Genomic DNA, 21,972 nt, shown 5'->3' with positions numbered 1-21,972 from the left:
CACCCGTTTCATTGCACGGACTGACCTAGAGACCTTAGGAATCTATGAGGAGGTCTGTAGCTTGTTGAACGGGACGGGTATGTCGGGTCTGATTAACATGCAGGAAGCTGCTATTCATATCCCTACATACGAGTTTTTCAGCTCCTACTCTTTTGACACCGACTCTTACGATGCCAACCACTCTAGTCCTTGCATTCACTTCCGACTCCGCAATGAGTCGCACCATTGGACTTTGGCCAGGTTTGGGGAGGTTCTTGGCCTCGTTAGTGATGGCCCATCGACCCACCTCGGGATCTCCTTCAGCCGCTTTGGGCTGCACTTTCTCACACTCCTTACCCCACGCGGAAGGGAGCTCACGTTCACTTACCTGCTCCCCGTTACTTCTTGCGACTGATAGGAGAGACCATCTTTGGGCGACCTGAGCCCAATAACGTGACCAACACTGAGCTAGCGATTCTCGCGGGGTACCTTAACATTGACCATGGTACCCCGTTTGTTCTAAACATTGCTTACTTGGTAGCTCGGCATTGAAACGGAATTGGGACGAAGGTCAAGACCTCTGTTGTCTGCGGCGAGTTAGTGACTAGGATTGCCCGCCATCTTTACCCCACCGAGCCTGGACTTACTGCGCCTCAAAAGCAGGCTTACCTTGACTTGGCTGCCATGGTTGACTTCGCCTGGTTCCCAAGGAAGAAGGGCGCGAGGACGTGGAAGATTTGTGGTTCCACGTCTGTTACCTTGCCGTGCCCTACCCTTCCTCCACTTTTACACTCCCCGATTCTGCTGCCGAGGGAGCGAGGCCACCTCCACCCACTTACCACCTTACCTTCACCCCTACTTCTTCTTCTAGGAAGAGGAAGCGGAGGCGGAGAGTCATCTAGCCCTCGGTTCGGACTCGGCTCGGATCGGACCCACACAGACTCCCACGTCTACGCCTCCACTTACCCCTCCTCCTTCTGGTTCGGCCTTGCCGGCCAATTTTGTTTGCCCTCCTGTTTTAGGGGCGCCCGAGGTCATGGACCAAGGGCGTCGTGATGCCTTGCTTCTGGATATGTGCAGGTACCTTACTGAGATGAGACGGGATATGGCCTTGGCTGTATTCCCGCTCTACGAGTTCCATATCCGAGCACGGCGACCGATTCCAGCAGGGTGGCCACATCCCTCCTTCTACCGATACCCAGAGGGTGGGTACCCTCCACTCCCTTCTGACTCAGAGGACGAGGCGGAGGAGACACCGTGCACGAGAGGTGCGGTTGCGGGGGCGAGCGGGGACGGCTGCCTGCAAGAGAGGCGAGGGATCCCCGTTTACACCAGTGCGAGAGGATGTGGCTGGAGATGACGATTAGAGTTTCCCTAGTTTGTTCTTTGGTTTGGGAAACCGTTTTGTTGAGTTGGAGTGCCAGGACGACGACGAGTAGCTACTGGTCTACTCACTTCCCCAGTTTTCTGGCTGGTTTGGGGAAGTTCGTTTTTGTATGTATCTCTTACTCTTTTTATATTGTCTCCTTCATTTTGTTATTTTTATTTTGTTGGTTGTATATTCTCGTTCCCCATATTTCTGCTGGTGTATGCTCGAGGACAACGAGGGCGTTGTCCGTTTTGGTTTGGGGAGGGTATTTCATCCTTTTGAGTCTGCATCTGCATTTGTTTTGCATTCACGTTTAATTTTTCAGCTTGCATTGTTGTTTATTTTCAATAAAAAATAAAAAAAAATCCAAAAAAAATTAGAAAATTTCAAAAATTCAAAAACATTTCACTTTATTTTTGCATATAGGTTGAGTCGGAACGGTAGATTCCCGTGATGAAATTGCACTATAACTTGTCATTTTACTTGAGCCTTGCACTTTTATTGATAGTTATTAGCCTTGTCATACGCATAGTCTACGAATTTCTGTTCAAATATAAGCTGACTGTTTAGACTTGACCTATAGATTGCCAAACTACTTAAAAATTCTGAGTTTTTAGAGCCATAACTGGTGCCATTCATGACCAGTTCATTAGGAATTTTGAGAGTAGTACTCCTTGCATAGCATGTTCGTCTATTTTACACATTTATGACATTCAATTTCTCGTCAAATGCACATATTCGGGTTTGTGGTTGGTGTCACATGCAGGGGAGGTCTTGCAAATTCCCCTTTCTTTATATCTTTCACCCATTTAGCTCCACATTAGCCAAAACTTGCCTTTTTGACTCATTAGCTATATTCCAAACTAAGCCTGCCTAGTCAAGCTAGTTAGTATGTTCTTTTGTGGTATGTTTTCCATTGCAGTTTGGTCCGTAATTCTTGTTTGGAGTTGGTGTTTGTATTAAGGAAGGAGGAAAGAAAAAAAAGTATTGAAAAAAAAAAGAGAAAGAAAACGTGAAAGAAAGAAAAAGAAAAAAAAATGATGAAAAACAAAAAAAAAAAAAAAAAAAAAAAAAAAAAAAAAGAGCTGGAACGAAAAAAAAGAAAGAAAGAAAGAAAAAAATTGTGAAAACAGTTGTGCCCTCTTGTCAGAGTTGAGAAGATGTTTGAAGACGTACAATCGAAGAGGGTTGTTTGTTTCAGTCAGTTGTTTCAGACGGTGCTTTTAAAGAGGAAGTTTGTGACCGTCTGACTCCTCCGTTCTATCCCATATTTTTTGAGGAGATTGTGCTTTGAGTCTAGTGAGTTTTGTGCCAAGTGAAGGGCACTTGTACTTAGTTTTTCAGTCAGTTGAGATCCGGATGGTTTCATTATGGTCTTGTTAGGAACTAGCTTGACGCTTTTACCTCCACTTTTCCATAACTTGTTTTGCCTTTTCTCACCTGAACCTCACTATTCCCATATTATTTGCAAACCCTCGGCTGTGACGGACATTATTGGTTGGAGTGTGTGCATTAGTACTTGAATTGTCTTTCATTTTTGTTGCATGCATGCTATGTAGGTCGCAGTTAGGTGAGTGACTGTCTTTTCTTCTCTCTTTTACATATAATATTCACCCTTTGCTTCATGAGAGAAGAGTGACCACGTGAGAGTCCAGTTTTGTCGGTCTTGCAAGGTCGATAGGTCAGCTTTATTTCTGAACAGCTTATGATTCGTTTGTGTATTGACTGCTTGACTTTAACTGTTGATTTTTGTTGCATTAAATTGGTTCAAGTAGACAAGTTAAGCTAGCTCTGAGTTATCATTTCCGTTCCATTAGTTTAGTTTTGAGTTTACTCGAGGGCGAGTAAAGGTTTGGTTTGGGGAGATTTGATACGTGCCTAATGTATAGTCTTTTTAGCCTATTTCAGCACGTATTTCTATGCATTTCTATACTGTTTTTTTGGTATTTTGCCCCGAATTGGCTACTTTGGTGTATTTTGTCCTTTTTGTAGGAATGATCGCGAAAGTAGTGGAACCATACTCCTTTTCGTCCTTTTTGCATGCATTTAGAGGAGACGGGATTGTCCCAGAGTAAGATACTGCATTTGGAAGCATCGTGGCATGCATTACGAGGCACTTAGACGCAGACGTGAGCTGAAATGAAGTCTAGTCACTCGATCGAGCTGTTTTCCACTCGATCGAGTGGTTTCTACACCCCCAGTTGGTCGATCGAGTGATTTCATTACTCGATCCTTATGCTGCAGAAGATGCTGTTGCTCGATCGAGTAGCTTTTCACTCGATCGAGCTGTTTTGGCTGAGAGTTGGTCGATCGAGTGGTTTTAAACCACTCGATCGAGTGGTTTTTATGGGTTTGGGCTTTAATTAGCCCGCGTGATGTTTTATTTCGCAATAACTTGTTTTGTTTGCTATTTGAGCACGCATTACTAGGTTAATTAGGATTATCTATCATATTATCAAACTCTCTACTGTAACTTTAGTACGGTGCTTTGCTTTTCCCTACTGTTACTTTACTTTGGGTTATTATTGCTCGGATTCAGTTGTCCTTTACGCCGGATTCGCACTGATTGTAATCCTTTCTCTCCCTTATTTAATAATAATCATTTGTTGCTTTAATTTCTCAATTGTGTTCTTATTTCCCTTTGCCCTAATTTTCATTATTGCGATTTATAGTTTATTCATTATGTTTTCTCATTGAAATTTGTCTCATTGCATAGTTTAATCACCGATATGAGTAGCTAAACTCCCTTCATGTTGGGATTAGGGAATCTACGGTAGAAAGATGACGATTTAGTAGATGAATTAGACGAATTAATCACGAGACTCTCACTATAGCAATTTCACTGTAATTCCCGACCTAGTTGAGTGCACGCTTCTATGTCAACCATTAAATCGGCTAAAATTAATCCTGGATCGAAAGATTGGACTAAATAGGCCTGCTATAAACAAGAGACTACCCTAATGAGGACGAAAGTTAAGTTAGTGGTATTTTAGGATAGAAAGTGGACCGAAAGGACCTTTTAACATCCGTCTCACATTAGTTAAATGCAATCATTTACAATTGAGTTATTTGACTACCGTAGTGAACCGAAATCCCGACATGTCCCTCTCTTCTTCATAGTTTAATCGTATTTTATTGCCTTTACTGCTCTTTATTTTATTTCTCCTCCTTTCAAACTTCGTAGTTTAGAACCAATTTTAAACAAACCCCCAATTGTTACCATAGGATTAGAAATAGACAGCTATAATTACATTACCTCCCTGTGGATTCGATACTCGACTGCCTCGGCTACATTTTAATTGAGACCGTTAGGTTTTATCTTTGATAGGGTTGCGATAGCCGTGTCAGTATACTTTGACTTTCGCCTTGTCCAAGCCTCAGTCAAAGTGGGGGCTCTGTAGATACTCGTATCCGTCGATATTGGAATTTATAGAGAACCCGACAAACACCCCAACCCGCGTTAGCCCTTCCCCTCTTTTCCAACCCGTTTTGTGTGCTTCAAAGCTTGACCCAAACCCGCCACAACCAACCCAATTCCTGCCCCTCATTACCTACAAACAACCCATCACTAAACCAACCACGAAACCCATCCAATTCCCGTCCCAAACACCCAATAAACAGCCCGCAAATAACAAGCAGCCCCCCCTGTTTTGCGTGCTCAAACCCGAGCCCAAAACCCGCTCCAAACACCACTTAATCCCGTGCCCATTAACCCTACACCATACCCTAGTATCCTACCCATATTACCTTAGCTTAACCACCAAGCAAACCCCCCATACAAACCCTAAAAACCCCACGAATAGCTGATGGGCAGCAGCTATGCGAAACAGGCCCGATTGCTTGTTGCCCTACTTCTACCCTTCGGAACTCCCTATAAATACCCCCCCCCCCTTCACCATACATTCATTCCTCGAAGTTCTCCATACATACTACCGTGACTCACAAGCATTAAACTCCAGAAACAAACCCTAATTGCCTCTCAAAACTCTCGACAAAACCGAGACATCCAAACTGAAACAGTTTGTGTCTCTCTCGAAATACAATTCGTTTCCCCTTCAAATTTCCATTAAAATTCGAGTTTCTTGTTCCTAATTAACCACATAACATCCATCTACATCTTAGACAAAGATTCACGAGCCAAATTGACCTTGAGAGCACACGAATCCCCTCGAAAAATAGAGTGTCATACACTCTGTTTTCGCGGCTTTTCCTGTCTGTCCAGTTCTGTTTGTGCTCATTTTTCGTGCCCAATAACTCAGAAAAAGCGGGGTTTGTTTTAAGATCTTTATTCTACTCTCTTTTTAGTTTTCAAAACATCTTTTTAATCTAATTTTCACCGTGAAACGAGTGAGAAATTGCAGTTTGAAAGTTGCTGTCCAGATTTACAAAAAACGTGTTGTTTGCTTTGTTCCTTCGTCGACGACGGCCTCTCGAGATAGAATCTACCATCGATTACGACCCAAGACGGTGTCAACGATACATGTAGGTTTAGGGTGCATCAAATCCTCCTCTTCTCCTTTTTATTTCATTCTTTTATGCTTGTTTTTTATTGTTTGTTTTACATTGTTTATCGTTTTGTTTATCGTTTGACATCGTTAACTATGAAACTAGTTTAGTCCGAGTATGAGTTAAAGTAACACCACGAACACCCGCGTTGACTTGAGATGGGAAAGAAATCCGCCACATCGGTCGGTCGTATCCCCCATCTCATTTACATATCCTCGTGTTCAAGGTAGGGCATTAATAAAATGAATCCTAACTTCGTTCCTCGCTTTTGACCCCTTGCTTGTTTCGTTCAATTCGACCTACCCTAGGACCCTTCGCATGTTAGTTCGACCTCTGATTGTTAACATATGACTTAATTAGACGACTTTAGATCGATTAAATAACCTAATTAGACACGTTAGGTGGCATCGACATAGCTTTAAAAATCGATTAACAATTCTATAACCTAATTGAATGCATCTCTCTTTTCACTTGATTTCTCGCTAGTATAAGAGTGCGTGATTAGCACCTTCTTATTAACACTCGATGAGTTTAACTTAATTAGCGAACTTGACCTAATTTGACCCTTTAGGCAGTGTAGAACACTCGGTTTTAGGCGAAGCCTTCTGACCTCTTTTGTCATCGATTTCTAATGTATTTTCCATATCGCTTTGCAAATCTATCTAACCTAATGACCTAACCTAGGAACTAGGGTGGCCGTGTCTGGGGCCGTGTGCTTGGCCGTGCCTTTTGTTATTCTCGCTTCATCTTTACATCGTTTATTCATCGTTGTTTTGTATTTTGTAATTACCTTTTGCTTATCGAGTCGTCTCTTGTAATTCACTTGTAATTAGTTTTATTTTATCGAGTCAAAACCTCTTCAAAAACCTTAGTCTCATTTGGTTAGACGGTTGTGCTCCAATTCATGTAAGAGCGTAGTAAATCGCATGTTGTTTAAAGCGACATGGCCTGATTTATGCTAATGCATGCTTTGGTGTGTGACCCAATGTCTAATTCGATAAGATTAAGCGAAAGCACGCATTACGAGGAGTGACCCAAGGCCGTGAGTCATGTAGACCGTGGGCCACCCCTTTGTGCACGTTTTCCTAGGCCGAATGGCCATGTGTCGTGTATGGTGTCGTATATAGCAATTGTATTTAGATCGAGTTGTATCTCTAAATTCTCGTTGTGTCGGCATGAAATGCCTGGGTTGTAATAGGGTAGATCCCAACGGCTCCCCCATTCCCATCAAGCCTTGTTTGCTTTGTTTTGTATGTTGTTAGATCAATCAACCCACATGCTAAATTACAACTTTGACAAAGTTAGTTTAGTTGCATCTAAATCGACATAGAAACCTCACATGCTAGGGTTTTAAAACGATGTTTGCATATCATATATCGTAGTAGCTACGACCTTGTTTGAAATCCGATACTTGACTTAGTAGAGGCCGTTATTGACGGGCGGGGTTAGGTGTCCTTACGGGCTTCCTAACACGTACCCTCACCCCTTACTCAAGATCTATGGTTTGTGGATCCGTCTAAATACCATTGGATTACGAGAGTCATTCAAATCGAGTGATATAGGGTACAAGTCTTTATCTTTAATCACTCGTAGTCGTTTGGCTTTATGCTTTTCGATGAAAGGTGTAAAGTTGACTTGAACGGTTCCAAAATCCCATAAAACTTGGTGGCGACTCTAATTTGTCTTAATTCGATTCGAAAGAACCTCGAGTCGATTATGCCTAGTGTGGATCCCGAGGACGCAGTTCCCGAGGGCCTTGTCCACACCAAGGCTTGCAGTAAAGCTTGGCGATGTGGGAACGAGCTTGCTACTAATTGCCAGACTGAAAGATCAGCCTTTGTCTTCTGTAATTGCTTGAGCAAATGATCAGTAGAGTCATCTTCGTTATCATTTGGTGTGACAATGTTGGTTGGACCATTTTGAGTAGTGCTTTGATATGGGCGACCCGAACGAGTTAGGTGGTCCACATCTTGGTCTTCGCCATTTTGGACAATTTCTTTGACTAGGGAGTTTTCAATGAGATACTCGTCCTCGTCATCGTCGGCCCAAACTCCATTGATTGTGGCTAGTCTTCTCATTCTCATGATTTCATTTTCTAGTCGTATGATTTGGTCGACTAATTTATCTACCACAGCGACTATTTCTTGCATAGTAGCATTTTGAGAGAAGACTAGTGGCACATGCTCTTTAGGTGTCGCGTTGGGATCACGAGCACTTGTCACCACATTTTCTAATTCCCAAACTTTCTTATCCACACTCCTTGCCCATGTGATGAAGTCGGAAATAGTAGGGGAGATGGTAGAGTAGAAACCTTCATTTTCGATTGCATAGATTTCATTTTCGATTGGAGAAATGAGGTGTGAACAATCTAAGGTAGATCCATCACTTGTGATCACTAGAACTCCAAGAGGATTCTGAGTGTTGTTGGGTTTACCTCCCGGCGGTATTGGCAATCGACCATCTTCAATCATGTCTTGAAGCACATTTTTCAACTTGTAGCACTTTTCTGTGTCATGTCCCTTGCCCCTATGGTATTCACAGTATGAGTTCTCATCCCAGAACTTGGATTTCCTTTCGGGTTCGGGAGTAGGTCCAATGGGTTGGAGTTTGCCTTGCTTCATTAGCCTTTTTAGAGCGTTGGCGTAAGTGTCCCCAAGATTTGTGAATTTCCTTGGTGGGGTAGTTTTCTTGGATGGCTCGAGAAGGTTAACTTCATCTGTCTTGCTAGTAGAGCCGTATGAACGGCTTGTTGAGCCTTGATATCCTCGACCTACTGTTTTGGACAAGAGTCCTTTACGAATGTCATCTTTGATCCTTGTCCCTAGTACGGTTAAGTCCTTGAAACTTTTGATGTTTTGGTATCTCAAATGGTTGGCATAAATGGGTTTGAGATTATCCACGAACTTCTCCACAAGGGTAGCCTCATCCGGACGTTCAACTAGTTGGGTACTAGTCTTCCTCCACCTACTTAGGAAGTCGGTGAATCCTTCTTTGTCATTTTGGGTAAGAACCTCTAGAGTGCGCATGTTAACTTGGATCTCGGCATTATCCGCATATTGTTTAGAAAACTCGATTGCGGCATCTTCCCAAGTAGCGACCTTCTTATGATCTAAGGAGTAGAACCATTGCTTCGGGATGGTGTCAAAATATAAAGGAAAGATCCTTAAGAACATCTCGGGTTTGATGCCTTTGATAGACATATAATCCTTGAAGGCACGGATGTGGTTCAAAGGGTTCTCGTGCCCCTTGAATTTAGGGATATCTGTCATATTGAAGTTGGTTGGCAATTTGGAATTGACGGCTTCATACTTGTGATTGTTCTCCCTATAAATGTCATCCCCCTTAAGGTACATCAATTGCTCCTCTAAGTATTGGAGTCTTTTCTCAGCTACAGTCATCCCCATGAGAGGATTTTCATCCCTGGATTCATTCTCGGAGTCACCTATTACTTCACTTTCATGGGGAGGTAACCTTCCCTCTACGGCATAGATCCGGCCCTCGATGATCTCAAGGCGATCATGGACTTGGTCTTGGGTATCTTGGATACGGGCTAGCGCGGCTAGGATTCGATCATTACCATCTTGAAGTTGGTTGAGGTTTGTTTCGCTGGATCCAGGCATCTTGAAAACTGGATAAGAGATCGATGACGAATCAAAACACGATCGACCATTCTAACACGCTTGCTAAAAGAGGAAATGTTTTGACTCGTGAAGTGGGTGTGTGCCACTTGTGTTGAGTGAGTTTTGAAGAAAGACAAAGATTTTGAAAATGTGTATCCTAGTCAACTATAGTGTAGTTGTAGGAGTGGACTCGAAGTGAGGTTTTGAAATGGGCTTGTGGCCCGAATTTTGACTTGACAAACGGACAGAGTTTCGACTGGATTTTGCGCTAATCAAATGGCCTATTTCAAAATTTTGATTAAGAAAAGGGGTTTTGATTTTTGAAAAATCGTCATGGTTTTGTTTAGAAAATGGTGATCATGTAATGTACAAGCATTTATACAAGCATTATAACGGGATGCTGAGTGCATTTAAGAGGGTTTTGGTTTAAAGGGTGGGTTGCCATACCGAACCATCAAACCCGAAATCTGTGGAGAGGCTCGTACCAAACAAGAGTAAGGCCGATTCCTAGTCCATTTCCTCAAGTAGTGAAGGCCCTTGATACAAACAAGAGTAAGCATCATGGTATGGATGACGTCAATCGCTATCCATCCTTAGGCCCAAATAAGAATTAGGACCGTTTAGACGGGACGATTGGTCGAATGGGTTGGGTTGGGCCTAGGAAGGCCGAATAAAACGGTCTAGGAAGACCGAGTTATGAGAACCGACAATTGTCTTGTACAAACTATTCCCTAACCTTGTTCAAGTTTCACCCTTAGCTACACGTAAGTGTATTTCCCAAATGAGTCGCCAAACCGTGGACAGTGGGGGCCACGGGGCGCTTTGGGAGAGAGGAGAAACAAGCGTTTGCATTTTTGTTGGAGTCGCCACCAATTTTTATGGGAAATTGGAACCGTTCGAATACCTCGTGTCATGTCAAGACACAAAGTAGTGACATGAACACTAAGCAATTGTTACCCTTAGCATTCTATGTCTAGAATGACTCTCGTGGATGCCAATGAACACGGGTGTTCACGGAGATCTGGAGTAAGGGGTGAGGGTACGTATTAGGAAGCTCTTTTGATCGAACACCTAATCCCGCCCGCCTCGATAGCGGCCTCTACTAATGATTAGGGAAGTTATTCGTACTCGATATATCGTCGATTGTATGCATGCAATGCAACATCCAAGTTTTAATCCTAGCATGTGAGAATTAGACTCAGTCGGTGAACAATTAATTTAGCAAACAATTAGGTCGAAGTAGGAATTTAAGGTTCAATTACATGTGAGAACATTCAAATGATACAGGAAATAATGATAAATACAACAAAGGAAAATTACAATAATGAAAATTACAATAATTACATTGGATTAGGCGATTTATGTCGAAAATACCTTTAAAACGGATGTTTTGAGAAAGAAAGAATAAAAGAATAAAATTACAAACAGATCAGAAGGTGATAATACGATTAGTAGTTAATTATACGTGAACTAATTAAACTAAGTCAAGGCAACCACGGAGTTCAGGGACAGAATTCAACCCGGAACAGGCGCAGCAGAGCTGCGTCCTTTGGAATAGGCGCAGCAGACGCTTTGTCTGTTCCTGACCTGAATTCTGGCTGTGAAGCCGGAATCGCGTGTTGTTAATACTCATTGGTGAATTTGACGATGGATTAATTTATTTACTCGGATGGAAGTGATTAGTAGGTCAATTACATGATTAACGAGTCATGAAAGCGATAAAACATGGATGAGACGGAGATAAGGCGGGTTAATTACATGATTAATGATTGATTAGTGACATGGGTGAACAAAATAGGTTAAATATGACAAATTAATAACGAATTAATGATGAACATGCGATGAATGTGACAATAGACAGATTAAAATATATCAAAGACGAATTCCAGAAACTCAATATGAACAAATCGAACTTCTACAACCCGGATTGAATATAATGACAAAAACCCGCAAATATGAGATTATAAGGGATTTAGGTCGGATTTAATGACGAATTAAACGTGTTAACGAATGATAAATAACATACATGAAATTATTAGACTATTATGACGAAGAATTAAAGAAAACAAACGAAACAAATAAAAGTTTGACGAATTTCAGAGGACGAAGCAAGAAGAAAGGAAGCAGGAACTGCGGCAGCCTCACGAAGAGGCGCAGCAGGTACTGCGCTCCTTCGAAGAGGCGCAGCAGTTGCTGCGTCCTTTCTCGACGGTTAGTCTTCTGGAAATCCGTAAAAAAGAGGTTTTAAAGCACGGTTTAGAAATTGGTTTTAAGAGATATTTTCGACATAAACCTTACAATTGTGATACAAAAAGGTAAATACAATAAATAAAAGAGAGATTATACACCCTCAGACTTACATGTTGACGAAACGAGAAGGACTAAGATATCGATTAGTGATGCTCGACGCGAATGCAAAGAAAGTGCCCTCGTAAGAGGAAAACGATTAGACTAATTAAGTTGATTGATGTGGAGTTGGTCAAATTGGTCGGTCATGCAAACGAGGCTGGTACTCAGAAGGATCCGAGCTTACGTGGTCGAAAGATTAAGCACGTAGACGCCAAAAAGTAAGAACAAAAGTCTAGAATGCAAAGGGAGAAGAGAAGGGCGGACACTCGCGTGAGAAATATGAGGAGCGGAGGCTCCTATTTATACTAATCACGTGGAGGAAATAGGGTTTCAGAGACTCTTTGGAAGTGAATCTCGGAAAGATATGAAAAAGATACGAAAATTACGCAGAAAAGGACCTGGGAATAGGCGCAGCAAGCACTGCGTCTCTTGGAAGAGGCGCAGCACCTGCTGCGTCTGTTCCCAAGTGGTTTCCTCCTGCGGAAGAAAGATTTCCGTGTTTGAGTTATGGAAGGACGGAATAATTTGGTTTTTCCTTAATACTTTATATGAATATTAAGGGAAATTGTTTGCCAAAAGATTAAGATTGTGAAATATTTATAAAATATGGAATAGAAATATCCGGAACATTCCAGAACATTCCGACTCGGGATTGAACGCTTATCAGAAAATGGATTCGGTTTTAGGCTCGGACTCCAAATGTACTTTATTTACTGTCAAAACGACCGTATCGGCACGTAGATGACAACTAAGAGGTAGACATTAATGTTTGAGCAATCACTTAACGATAAACTTATGAATTGTCACAAATCGTTCCGCGTACCAAACATGCGGCCCAATCATCACCGGGTGGTTTGCGAGAGGTGCAGAAATGAGGTATCTACACTAATATAGCCATATAGATAGGATACCTCTAGTGTCTTATGTAAATTGACAAGATTGATCATATATTAGTCTCTCATTCAAATATTGAAGACTCGCTCACATTAAAGTGATAAGCGATTGTCTCACACTGAATTGATAGAAGACCGTGCACATTAAATCTAGTAGACGGATTTAATTGATAACAAGAGCTTGTTCTCTGCGCAGCCTGCGCAGCCTACGCAGGACTTTAATCTCGGTTCCTTATCCTTCTAAATCCCGATTTTCCCTTCATTCTTCATACTTTCTTCATCGACAAAACCCCAAAGTTCCCCATCTCATTCACTCTAAATCAAACCAAATCACCTATTATCATCAACAAACCTCCATCTCATCACCAATTTCTTCACCAAATTCATCCTTGCAATCAAAAACACCTTCAAACATCCCATTTTCTGACAAAAATCCCCCAATCTCCCAAGAACCCTAATTTTTCCGGGTTGATTTGAAACTAATTCAAGAGGATTTCTGGGTTACCAAGGGATTTGTATGTAACTTTCCTCTTCATTCAAGCAAGTTTTGGGAATATTCGGGAAGGTATAACAAATTTCTTCACTCTCTTTATTTCCATTGATTTAATTCACTTTACATTGTGTAGTTGAGTTGGATTCTTGCTTGTAATTGTTATTTAGGGATTGTTGGCAATCGTTTTCTGTTAGGGAAGGCAACAATTCAACAAAATTACCTTAACTACACAAGATTATGCTAGTGCACACAAGATGTTTGTTGAATTGCCCCTTAGAAAAAATTTCAGATTTTTGGTTGTTTTAAGTGGTTGTTTTTGCATTTTTTTGAAAGAAAGCAAGATGGTGTTTGGTCTTGGCAAGGGAAAATCAAAGAAAAAGGGTGAATCCTCAACCCAACCTCTACCAAATGCACCACCTAAGCCTTTTAGAGGGGATGAAGGGTTACCAAACAACACCAAGACTTACTTTAAGTTCTTTGAGAGTAAGCCCTTACCGATTTCAAAATTCCTTCACCCGGGGACCTTGAGGGACATAGGGATCTATGACCAAACCCTTGCCTTCCTCACCAAGGTGGGATTAGAGAGGTACATGAACCTCCAACCTCATACGTACTCCACCTATACCTTAGAATTCCTTTCTACCATAGTAATCACGGGGGAAAGAGGGAATGAAAGGGTGAGTTTTAGGTTGAACAAGACATGGCACACTCTAACCTTTGAGAGGGTGAGGTAAATTTTGAGGATCACTAAGCCTCCTTCCCCCATAAACCTACCGGGAATGGCCTTAAACGATACTTGGTGTGCACTCACGGGGAAAACACACATGACCAATAATGACAAGCTCTTCTCAATCACAACCCCCCCCCCCCCCCTCCATCCGGATTTTTACACGTATGATTTCGTGTTTCTTATTTACAATGGGGGAGCCTACCAAACTAAATGAAGGGGTCTGTGAGTGCATGTGGGCGATGTTGCCCGAGGGGGAGGGGGTGCCGGATTGGGCAAGGCTTTTTGTGGTTGGTGCATCTAAGCAACGAGAGAAGAAAGGGAGCATTAATTGTGGAGGTTTGGTCACTCTTTTTGTGGCTAGCTTGGTTGGCGTTATTCCGGATGAGCAACCTCGAGTGTGGGGGAATCACCTTTACAATGAAGCGGGGTTGGCGGAAACCCATATAATTATTCCTTTGGACACGGTTCCATGGAGTTGTCATTGGTTGGGGGAAGGGGGTGTCCAATATATGAAGCTACCTTTGAATGGCCCCCTTCCAAGTGGACCAAGAGCTTGGGATTTCTTTTGCCCCGCCGAGAGCAACCTCCCCAACCCACCCCCATAAAGAATGAGGAATAGAAGAGCGGTTGAATCCTCCCAAGGTCCCCAACGAGAGAAAGAGAGAGAGGTTGAGATCATTGAGGGGGTATTCCATGAGACCCCACACATTCCTTCGTCCTACCAACCGCCTCAAGACACTCCTATGTTTGAGGACGGGGGTTCCTCAAGTCCACCTTTAGCACCATGGCAACACCAAATGTTCAAGTACTTTAAGGAGACCCGGGGGACGTTGCAAGCAATTAGTGGGAGGGTTGAGAGCACCCATTCTTGGCAACAACAACAAGAGCCAAGATTGGAGAGTTTTGATCAATTTCGGAAATCTTTTGAAGAGCATAAAAGGTTGGGAGATGAGGCCGAATTGGCCCAAAGAAGAATGATTGAGGGGATTGCAAAGAGGCAAGAGGAGTCTCTTGCGTGGCAACAACAAAGCGCCAAGTCTTGGGCGGAGAATCAAGCAATGTGGCAAGAGCAAAACAAGTGGCGTGAACAAGCAAGCCACCAATTTGGGGTGCAAAACGAGAGGCACCACCAATACCTTGAGGATTCTTACTATGATGCTCAAGCCCATGAAGACTCCTTTGTCCTCATTCAAGGCCTTTTCGGAATGACTCTCCACCAAAATGAACCAACCTACCATCCCACCATTGATGAAGCTCAAGTCAATGAGGCCTACATGAGGGCCAAGCAAGAAAAAGAAAGAAGAGAAAGAAGAAGAAACAAACGAGGGGCGTATGAGCGACGTGAAGGCTCGGGCCCCTCCAACTAAAAGTTTTGAAGAAGTTGGCACTCCTCCACATTGAGGACAATGTGAGATTTAAGTGTGGGGGAGTGAGAAATTGTAACATATGTAAATTGTCTTTCAAATCAATGCAAATGACAAATGACAAAAAAAAAAAAAAATTGAAAATTCCGGCTAGGTGAAAACCCACAAGGGTGGGCACCTAGGAAAGATTGGAAAAGGTGGCCGAGGACGGAATGAAAACCCGAAAGGGCATTCCGGGCAAAATGAAGAATCGAGTTGCGAGCCACCGATGAGAGGAAAGGAAAAAGCTAAGGTGAAAACCCGAAAGGGCACCTTAGGCAAAATGAGGGATTTTCAAACAAAAAAATCGAAAAATTGAAAAATGCAACACCAAAAAGATGGAGGGATAAGAAGGGAGCAATAAGGAGGGTCTTGGAAGGAGGTTAGATTTAGGATTTAATTTCTTTTTGAGTCAAAGAAAATTGTTTCAAATTGGTGGTTTTTTCATGTTGGCTACTAAGTTGTTGATCTTTATTGGTGTTTGGCCAACTTAGTAGCATAACTTGCATTGCTTGGAGTGATAAGGGGGTGATATAAGGGGAAGGTGAATGAGTTGGAGGATTGTTTAGGTCACTTTGCTATTGCCTTGGGATAAGGCAAGAGTGACCGCTTCTACTTTGGTGATATAAGAAGGGCGGAGTTGTGTGATGAGTCGGAGTTGGTGGTGTGTCGTGTCCTTGTTTTGAGGGAGACATAAGGCGGGGGAGTGAGTGAAGAGTTGTGTCAAATTTAAGTCAAGTTCTTTTCTTTTGATTGGTGGTTGTGTTTTGAGGGAGATATAAGAAGGAAGAGGAAAGGGAAGAGTGATCATTCACTCCTACACTCTCTTGTAGACTTCATGTTTGCTTGTTTCGGGTTTTGCTCGGGACTAGCAAAAGTCTAAGTGTGGGGGAGTTTGATAGTAATGTATTGTGTCGGTCTAAGAGGGTGATTTTATCACCCTCGTGTCTTTTAATATGGGTCTTTTAGTATGATTTTCCCTAGTATTCGGCAATTGGGTATATAGTGGTAACTTGTGCACTTTACCTCGATTGGACACTCAATCTTAATGCACAGAACCCGAGAGGCAAATGAAGCACTTTTCAAAGGCTAAAACAAGGCACGAGAGGATCACTTGTAACCCGAAAACCAGTTGGGAGAAGTAGGAATGAAGATTAGAAGAAATGAAGGCATTTGAAGAGGTATAGCTCTTGGAATATAGAAGTCCCAAAAAGCGAGTTCGTGCGCGATCTGCGCAAAACAAGTCTTGTGCAGTGCGCACTATTGCGCAGTAAGAATGTGGTTGCGCGACTGCTGCAGCTCGCTTATACGGGTTTTCTAATCTTCTTTTTGGGCTTCTTAATTGGAAATCTTTCTAGGTTTTCGTGAAGCCCTATATATACCCGAGAGTTTGAAGACCTAAAGCATTCACCTACCATCCTATCATCTCATCTAATCTCATATTGAGGGTTTTAATCTTGTAATAATTTAGAAGACAATTTTCCATTCAAGTTTTAATCTTTCTTTATTGTTGGGTTTATGAAGACTATGGAAGGCTAAATCCTTCCCTACTTGGTGTAATCCATTGTAAGCTTTCATCTTTATCATTGTATTGACTCTTTAATCTCTACTCTTTCATTTATTTCAATTTCTAAGTTTTAATGTCATGATGAATGTTTTGTTGTGAGAAGTAATTACCCTTGCCTCTTTAATGTTCATCTATTGCTTGTTTATTGCAAAGTTCCTTGCTTTTGTGATAACTTGTTGAAGCACCTCATGATTATTGATATCTTGGTTTAAAGTATCAACCTTTGTGAGTATAAATTGATTGTATCATTGGGTTTGTTGGTTTAAACATATCTTTGTGATATCCCATTTACTTTCCTCCGGTAGCGGAATTGACCATTCTTTGATCATCTTGGCCTAGCCCTTCATAGAAGTTCACAAGAAGATCATCATCGCTCAACCCGTGGTATGGGCATTGAGCTACCAACTTTTTAAACCTCTCCCAATACTCATACATGGTTTCACCATTGAGGTCTTGTTCTATGGTAGTAATGGCCTTCTTATCACGGTTGTGGCGTGCATCGGGGTTGTACTTCTCAAGAAAAGCCGCCTTCATTTCCTTCCAAGTTCTTATAGATCCCGGAGCAAGATAAAAGAGCCAATCTTTGGCAGAATCCAACAAAGAAAATGGGAAGGCCCGTAATTTGAATTGATCCTCCGTCACCCCATTCGGAATAGCACCTTCACACATTATGTGAAATTCCGAAAGGTGACGGTTTGGGTCATTCCCCGCATGGCCATGGAACTTAGGCAAGTTATGGATAAAGAAGCCTTTGAGTTCGAAATTTGCATTGGCTCCTAAAGGGGGATAGGTGATACACAAGGGTTTCTCATCATAATTCCTTGCTCGTATCTCCCGGATGGTTCTCGTGTCATTCGCCATAGGGGGATACTCTACTTCAATCAGATTTACTCCAATAGGTTCTTCTAAAGGTGCTTCTTCTACTCTATGTTCTCTTTGTGCTCTTTGGTACCAAGGATTAGTAAATAACCACGAATATGCTCCAAAAGCGTCCTCTTCCACGGGGGTTGATTCACCGTGTTGTGGAGAACTAAACATAAACCTTCGCACTACACACACAAGTTAGAACTTCCACTTACTTATCAAAACAAAGAAAAGAGAAATAACTAACATGCAATTTAACAATCAAGCCTTTAGCTATGTTGCTCTTCCCCGGCAACGGCGCCAAAATTTGATAGCAATAAAACTAGGTGTCGTAATATACTAGAATTAACCTATCAAATTAACAATTTATAAACCAAACTCAACTCTACACTATGCAATTTAGAATAGTAGTAAAGGGAAGTAAGGGTCGAACCCAAGAGAAGGGATTTAAGACTAAAAAGTTGAATTAAGACTAATTAAGATGGACAAAGCACAAGACTATAAACAAACAATGGTTATCAACAATGAACAACAATAGAGAGACATATATGGAGAATTGGCATGGAGAAGACAAATAACAAAATCAAGGAGATGTGAGTTTTCCTATGAGACAAGGTAACAAACACTTGGTATGCAAGTAACAATTATAAGAGGTGAATACTTGGTATAATCCTACAAGTCCCAACTTTTCTCAAAGCAAGACTCTTTCTTTCCAATTTCATTTACCCAACAACAATCCTCAAGCAATTGATTACCACTATCTAAGCCAACAATGATAATTCTACTTAAACTACAAATTCTAACATTAAACCATGTAAGAATTGTAGCCAAGAGGATGAAGAACAAAACCAAGAGGAAAGTAAATGAGATATCACAAAGATATGTTTAAACCAACAAACCCAATGATACAATCAATTTCTACTCACAAAGGTTGATACTTTAAACCAAGATATCAATAATCATGAGATGCTTCAACAAGTTATCACAAAAGCAAGGAACTTTGCAATAAACAAGCAATAGATGAACATTAAAGAGGCAAGGGTAATTACTTATCACAACAAAACATTCATCATGACATTCAAACTTAGAAATTGAAATAAATGAAAGAGTAGAGATTAAAGAGTCAATACAATGATAAAGATGAAAGCTTGCAATGGATTACACCAAGTAGGGAAGGATTTAGCCTTCCATAGTCTTCATAAACCCAACAATAAAGAAAGATTACAACTTGAATGGAAAATTGTCTTCTAAATTATTACAAGATTAAAACCCTCAATATGAGATTAGATGAGATGATAGGATGGTAGGTGAATGCTTTAGGTCTTCAAACTCTCGGGTATATATAGGGCTTCACGAAAACCTAGAAAGATTTCCAATTAAGAAGCCCAAAAAGAAGATTAGAAAACCCGTATAGCAGCGCTGCGCGGGCTGCGCAGGCTGCACAACCACTGTTCTTGCCTACACAATAGTGCGCACCTGCGCAGGCTGCGCACAGACTCGCTTTTTGGGACTTCTATATTCCAAGAGCTAGACCTCTTCAAATGCCTTCATTTCTTCTAATCTTCATTCCTACTTCTCCCAACTGGTTTTCGGGTTACAAGTGATCCTCTCGTGCCTTGTCTTAGCCTTTGAAAAGTGCTTCATTTGCCTCTCGGGTTCCGTGCATTAAGATTGAGTGTCCAACCGAGGTAAAGTGCACAAGTTACCACCATATACCCAATTGCCGAATACTAGGGAAAAGCATACTAAAAGACCCATATTAAAAGACACGAGGGTGATAAAATCACCCTCTTAGACCGACACAATACATTACTATCATTCTCACAATAAAATAATAGGAGAATGTCTCATGTTTTATTGATATAAGATCGTCTTAAATTATAATGACGATTGTCTCATGTTAAATAGATATGAAATCTTGTCACATTAATTGGATTAGAGCTCGTCTAAATTAAATAGATATGAGACTTTCTCACATTAAATAAATAGTAGACCGTCTCACATTAAATTATTCCTCGACAACTGGAGCAACGTACTAACGACAATATATTATATTAGGCTAACTTTAAAATTACCTAATATAATAAAACAAAGTTGATAAAAAAAACAGGTGGTAGTATTAATACAGCGATTAATTATATCACACAAGAAGATCAATACAGGAATACATACCACTGGGAAATAAGCCGCAAATATGCTACTGTATTAAAATGAGAATTAATAGCACTAAAGACAAAAACAATTCGTGTTCGGATTAATTATATGGCTAAACCAAACTACGCACCAAAAAAAACAATTGAGGGAAATGTATTGGATATAGAACTTCCAAATACATACGAAGTATTAAATTATTAATATCGTTTAAGGCTAAATCGGAAAAAAAAAAAAAATTTGTGACGGAATGTAACTTGATCGTATAGTATAATAATCTGGTGATATAATACAAACTTTACTAAAAGAAAAATCATGTCAGCCGCAAGTTGAAATTAGAATAGAAAGGGAAGAAATAGGAGCAAAGCTGCAAATCAGACATAAAAAAGAACGCGATGCCAAAAATTCATTAGGAAAGGACACCCGTCAATAATTCTGATGATGAAATTCATTTTTCGTTTCAAATTGCAAGTATATTGAAAGAAAAGTGCAATAAGATTACTTTTATTATAATCCAATTGTTATGCTTAAATCTCTCCATAAGTCCCATATGATTAAACGATTAGCATAGTTCTATGACCATAGAGATACAAGAATGAAAACCACAAAGAAATATAGTGGTCTCCATGTATTCTCGTAAATGTCAAATGAACATAAACGCTAACAAGGACTTTGTTTATGAGATAAAGACTCAATATAAGTGAACTGATGTCAAAAATACAGTGTATATAAAACCTTTAACAACGAATTTTGAAAGGGAATCACCTAAGAAATGAGATTACAAGAAGGAAAAAGATTACCGCTTAATTTGTTAGAACGTCGTGCTGATAACGTGTTATAAAATAAGAATTAGAGAAGAAAGTGTAGAGAGAAAATAAGCAAATAAATTGAGAGGGGAAGAGAGTCGTCCATCGTATTCATACTAATGGGTATATATATAGTACATAGAAGAGGGGTGAATGAGAAACCTAATTACATATACGATGACTATAAGGGTATAAGCCCAATGGACATCCATACACACTATTGTTTCATAACAAAGAGTAGGTCTCCTGAGAGACGGTCTTTTAATAAGCTTTATTGAGATACCATTGTACAATTTTAAGAAAAAGTGGTACTAAAGGTAATAAAATAGGTAAAAATCATGATTAATAAAAAAATTGGTACATTTATTATGTAAATAGGTACGAAATTATTATGTCACAATCAACAATAAAAAGGGTACGAAATATGAATAAAAGGGTACGAAGGATTAGTCTCTCAATAACTTTTTTTTTTTTTGATGAGAATGAACGATAACATTAAACACAAGAAGGTTCAATACAAATTAGGGGGGAGGGTCCGGGGATAAAGGAGTACAAACATGAGCAAGATCCAAATTATACAAAGATAAAACAAAAGTAGGTGGTGCTACATCCCACCTAAAGACGCCCCCATTAGAGCTCGAGTCATGTAAAGCAAACTTGGAGACGGCATCCGCAACATGGTTAGTCGATCTTTTCTCATAGATAATGATCGTTGAAGGTGAGGCTTTTGAGAGATCCCTGCACTCCAAAATGATGTTAGTGTAAGGCCCACAAGGAGCCGAGTTTCCCAAAATCGCATTTACCGCAAGTGAACAATCAGAACTGACAATAAAATTTCCAATGTTTGAGGCTGCAAAGCTAAAACCATTCTTAATCGCAAGAAGTTCGGAGATGAAGGGGTTAGGGGCTAACTTTCTGATGGACCAACCTTTTATCCAAACACCTAAAGGGGAACGAGAGACACACGCGAGACCAGCTAAGGAGGAAGAAGGACAAAAGGCCGCATCGACGTTGATCTTAGACCAACTAGGCGGAGGAGGGGCCCAACGGTTTGGGTAAAAAGTGGTGGCAGGTGCTGGACAGAGGGTTAAAAGGGGGGTGGACTGGTGGTGTGTGGTGTGCGGGTGGGAAGTAGGTTGAGAAGAAGTAGGGGCCTAGATTGGCAGCCCCGAGTGCGAGCAAAGAGGGGTGGAAACACAGGTGTAAGTGCATTGGGCAGCGCTCCATTGAGAGGCAAGGGAG

The sequence above is a fragment of the Silene latifolia genome, chromosome X (genome assembly GCF_048544455.1).
Source record: "Silene latifolia isolate original U9 population chromosome X, ASM4854445v1, whole genome shotgun sequence".
In the NCBI taxonomy this organism is placed as follows: Eukaryota; Viridiplantae; Streptophyta; class Magnoliopsida; order Caryophyllales; family Caryophyllaceae; genus Silene; species Silene latifolia.
This window is presented reverse-complemented; position numbering follows the sequence as displayed.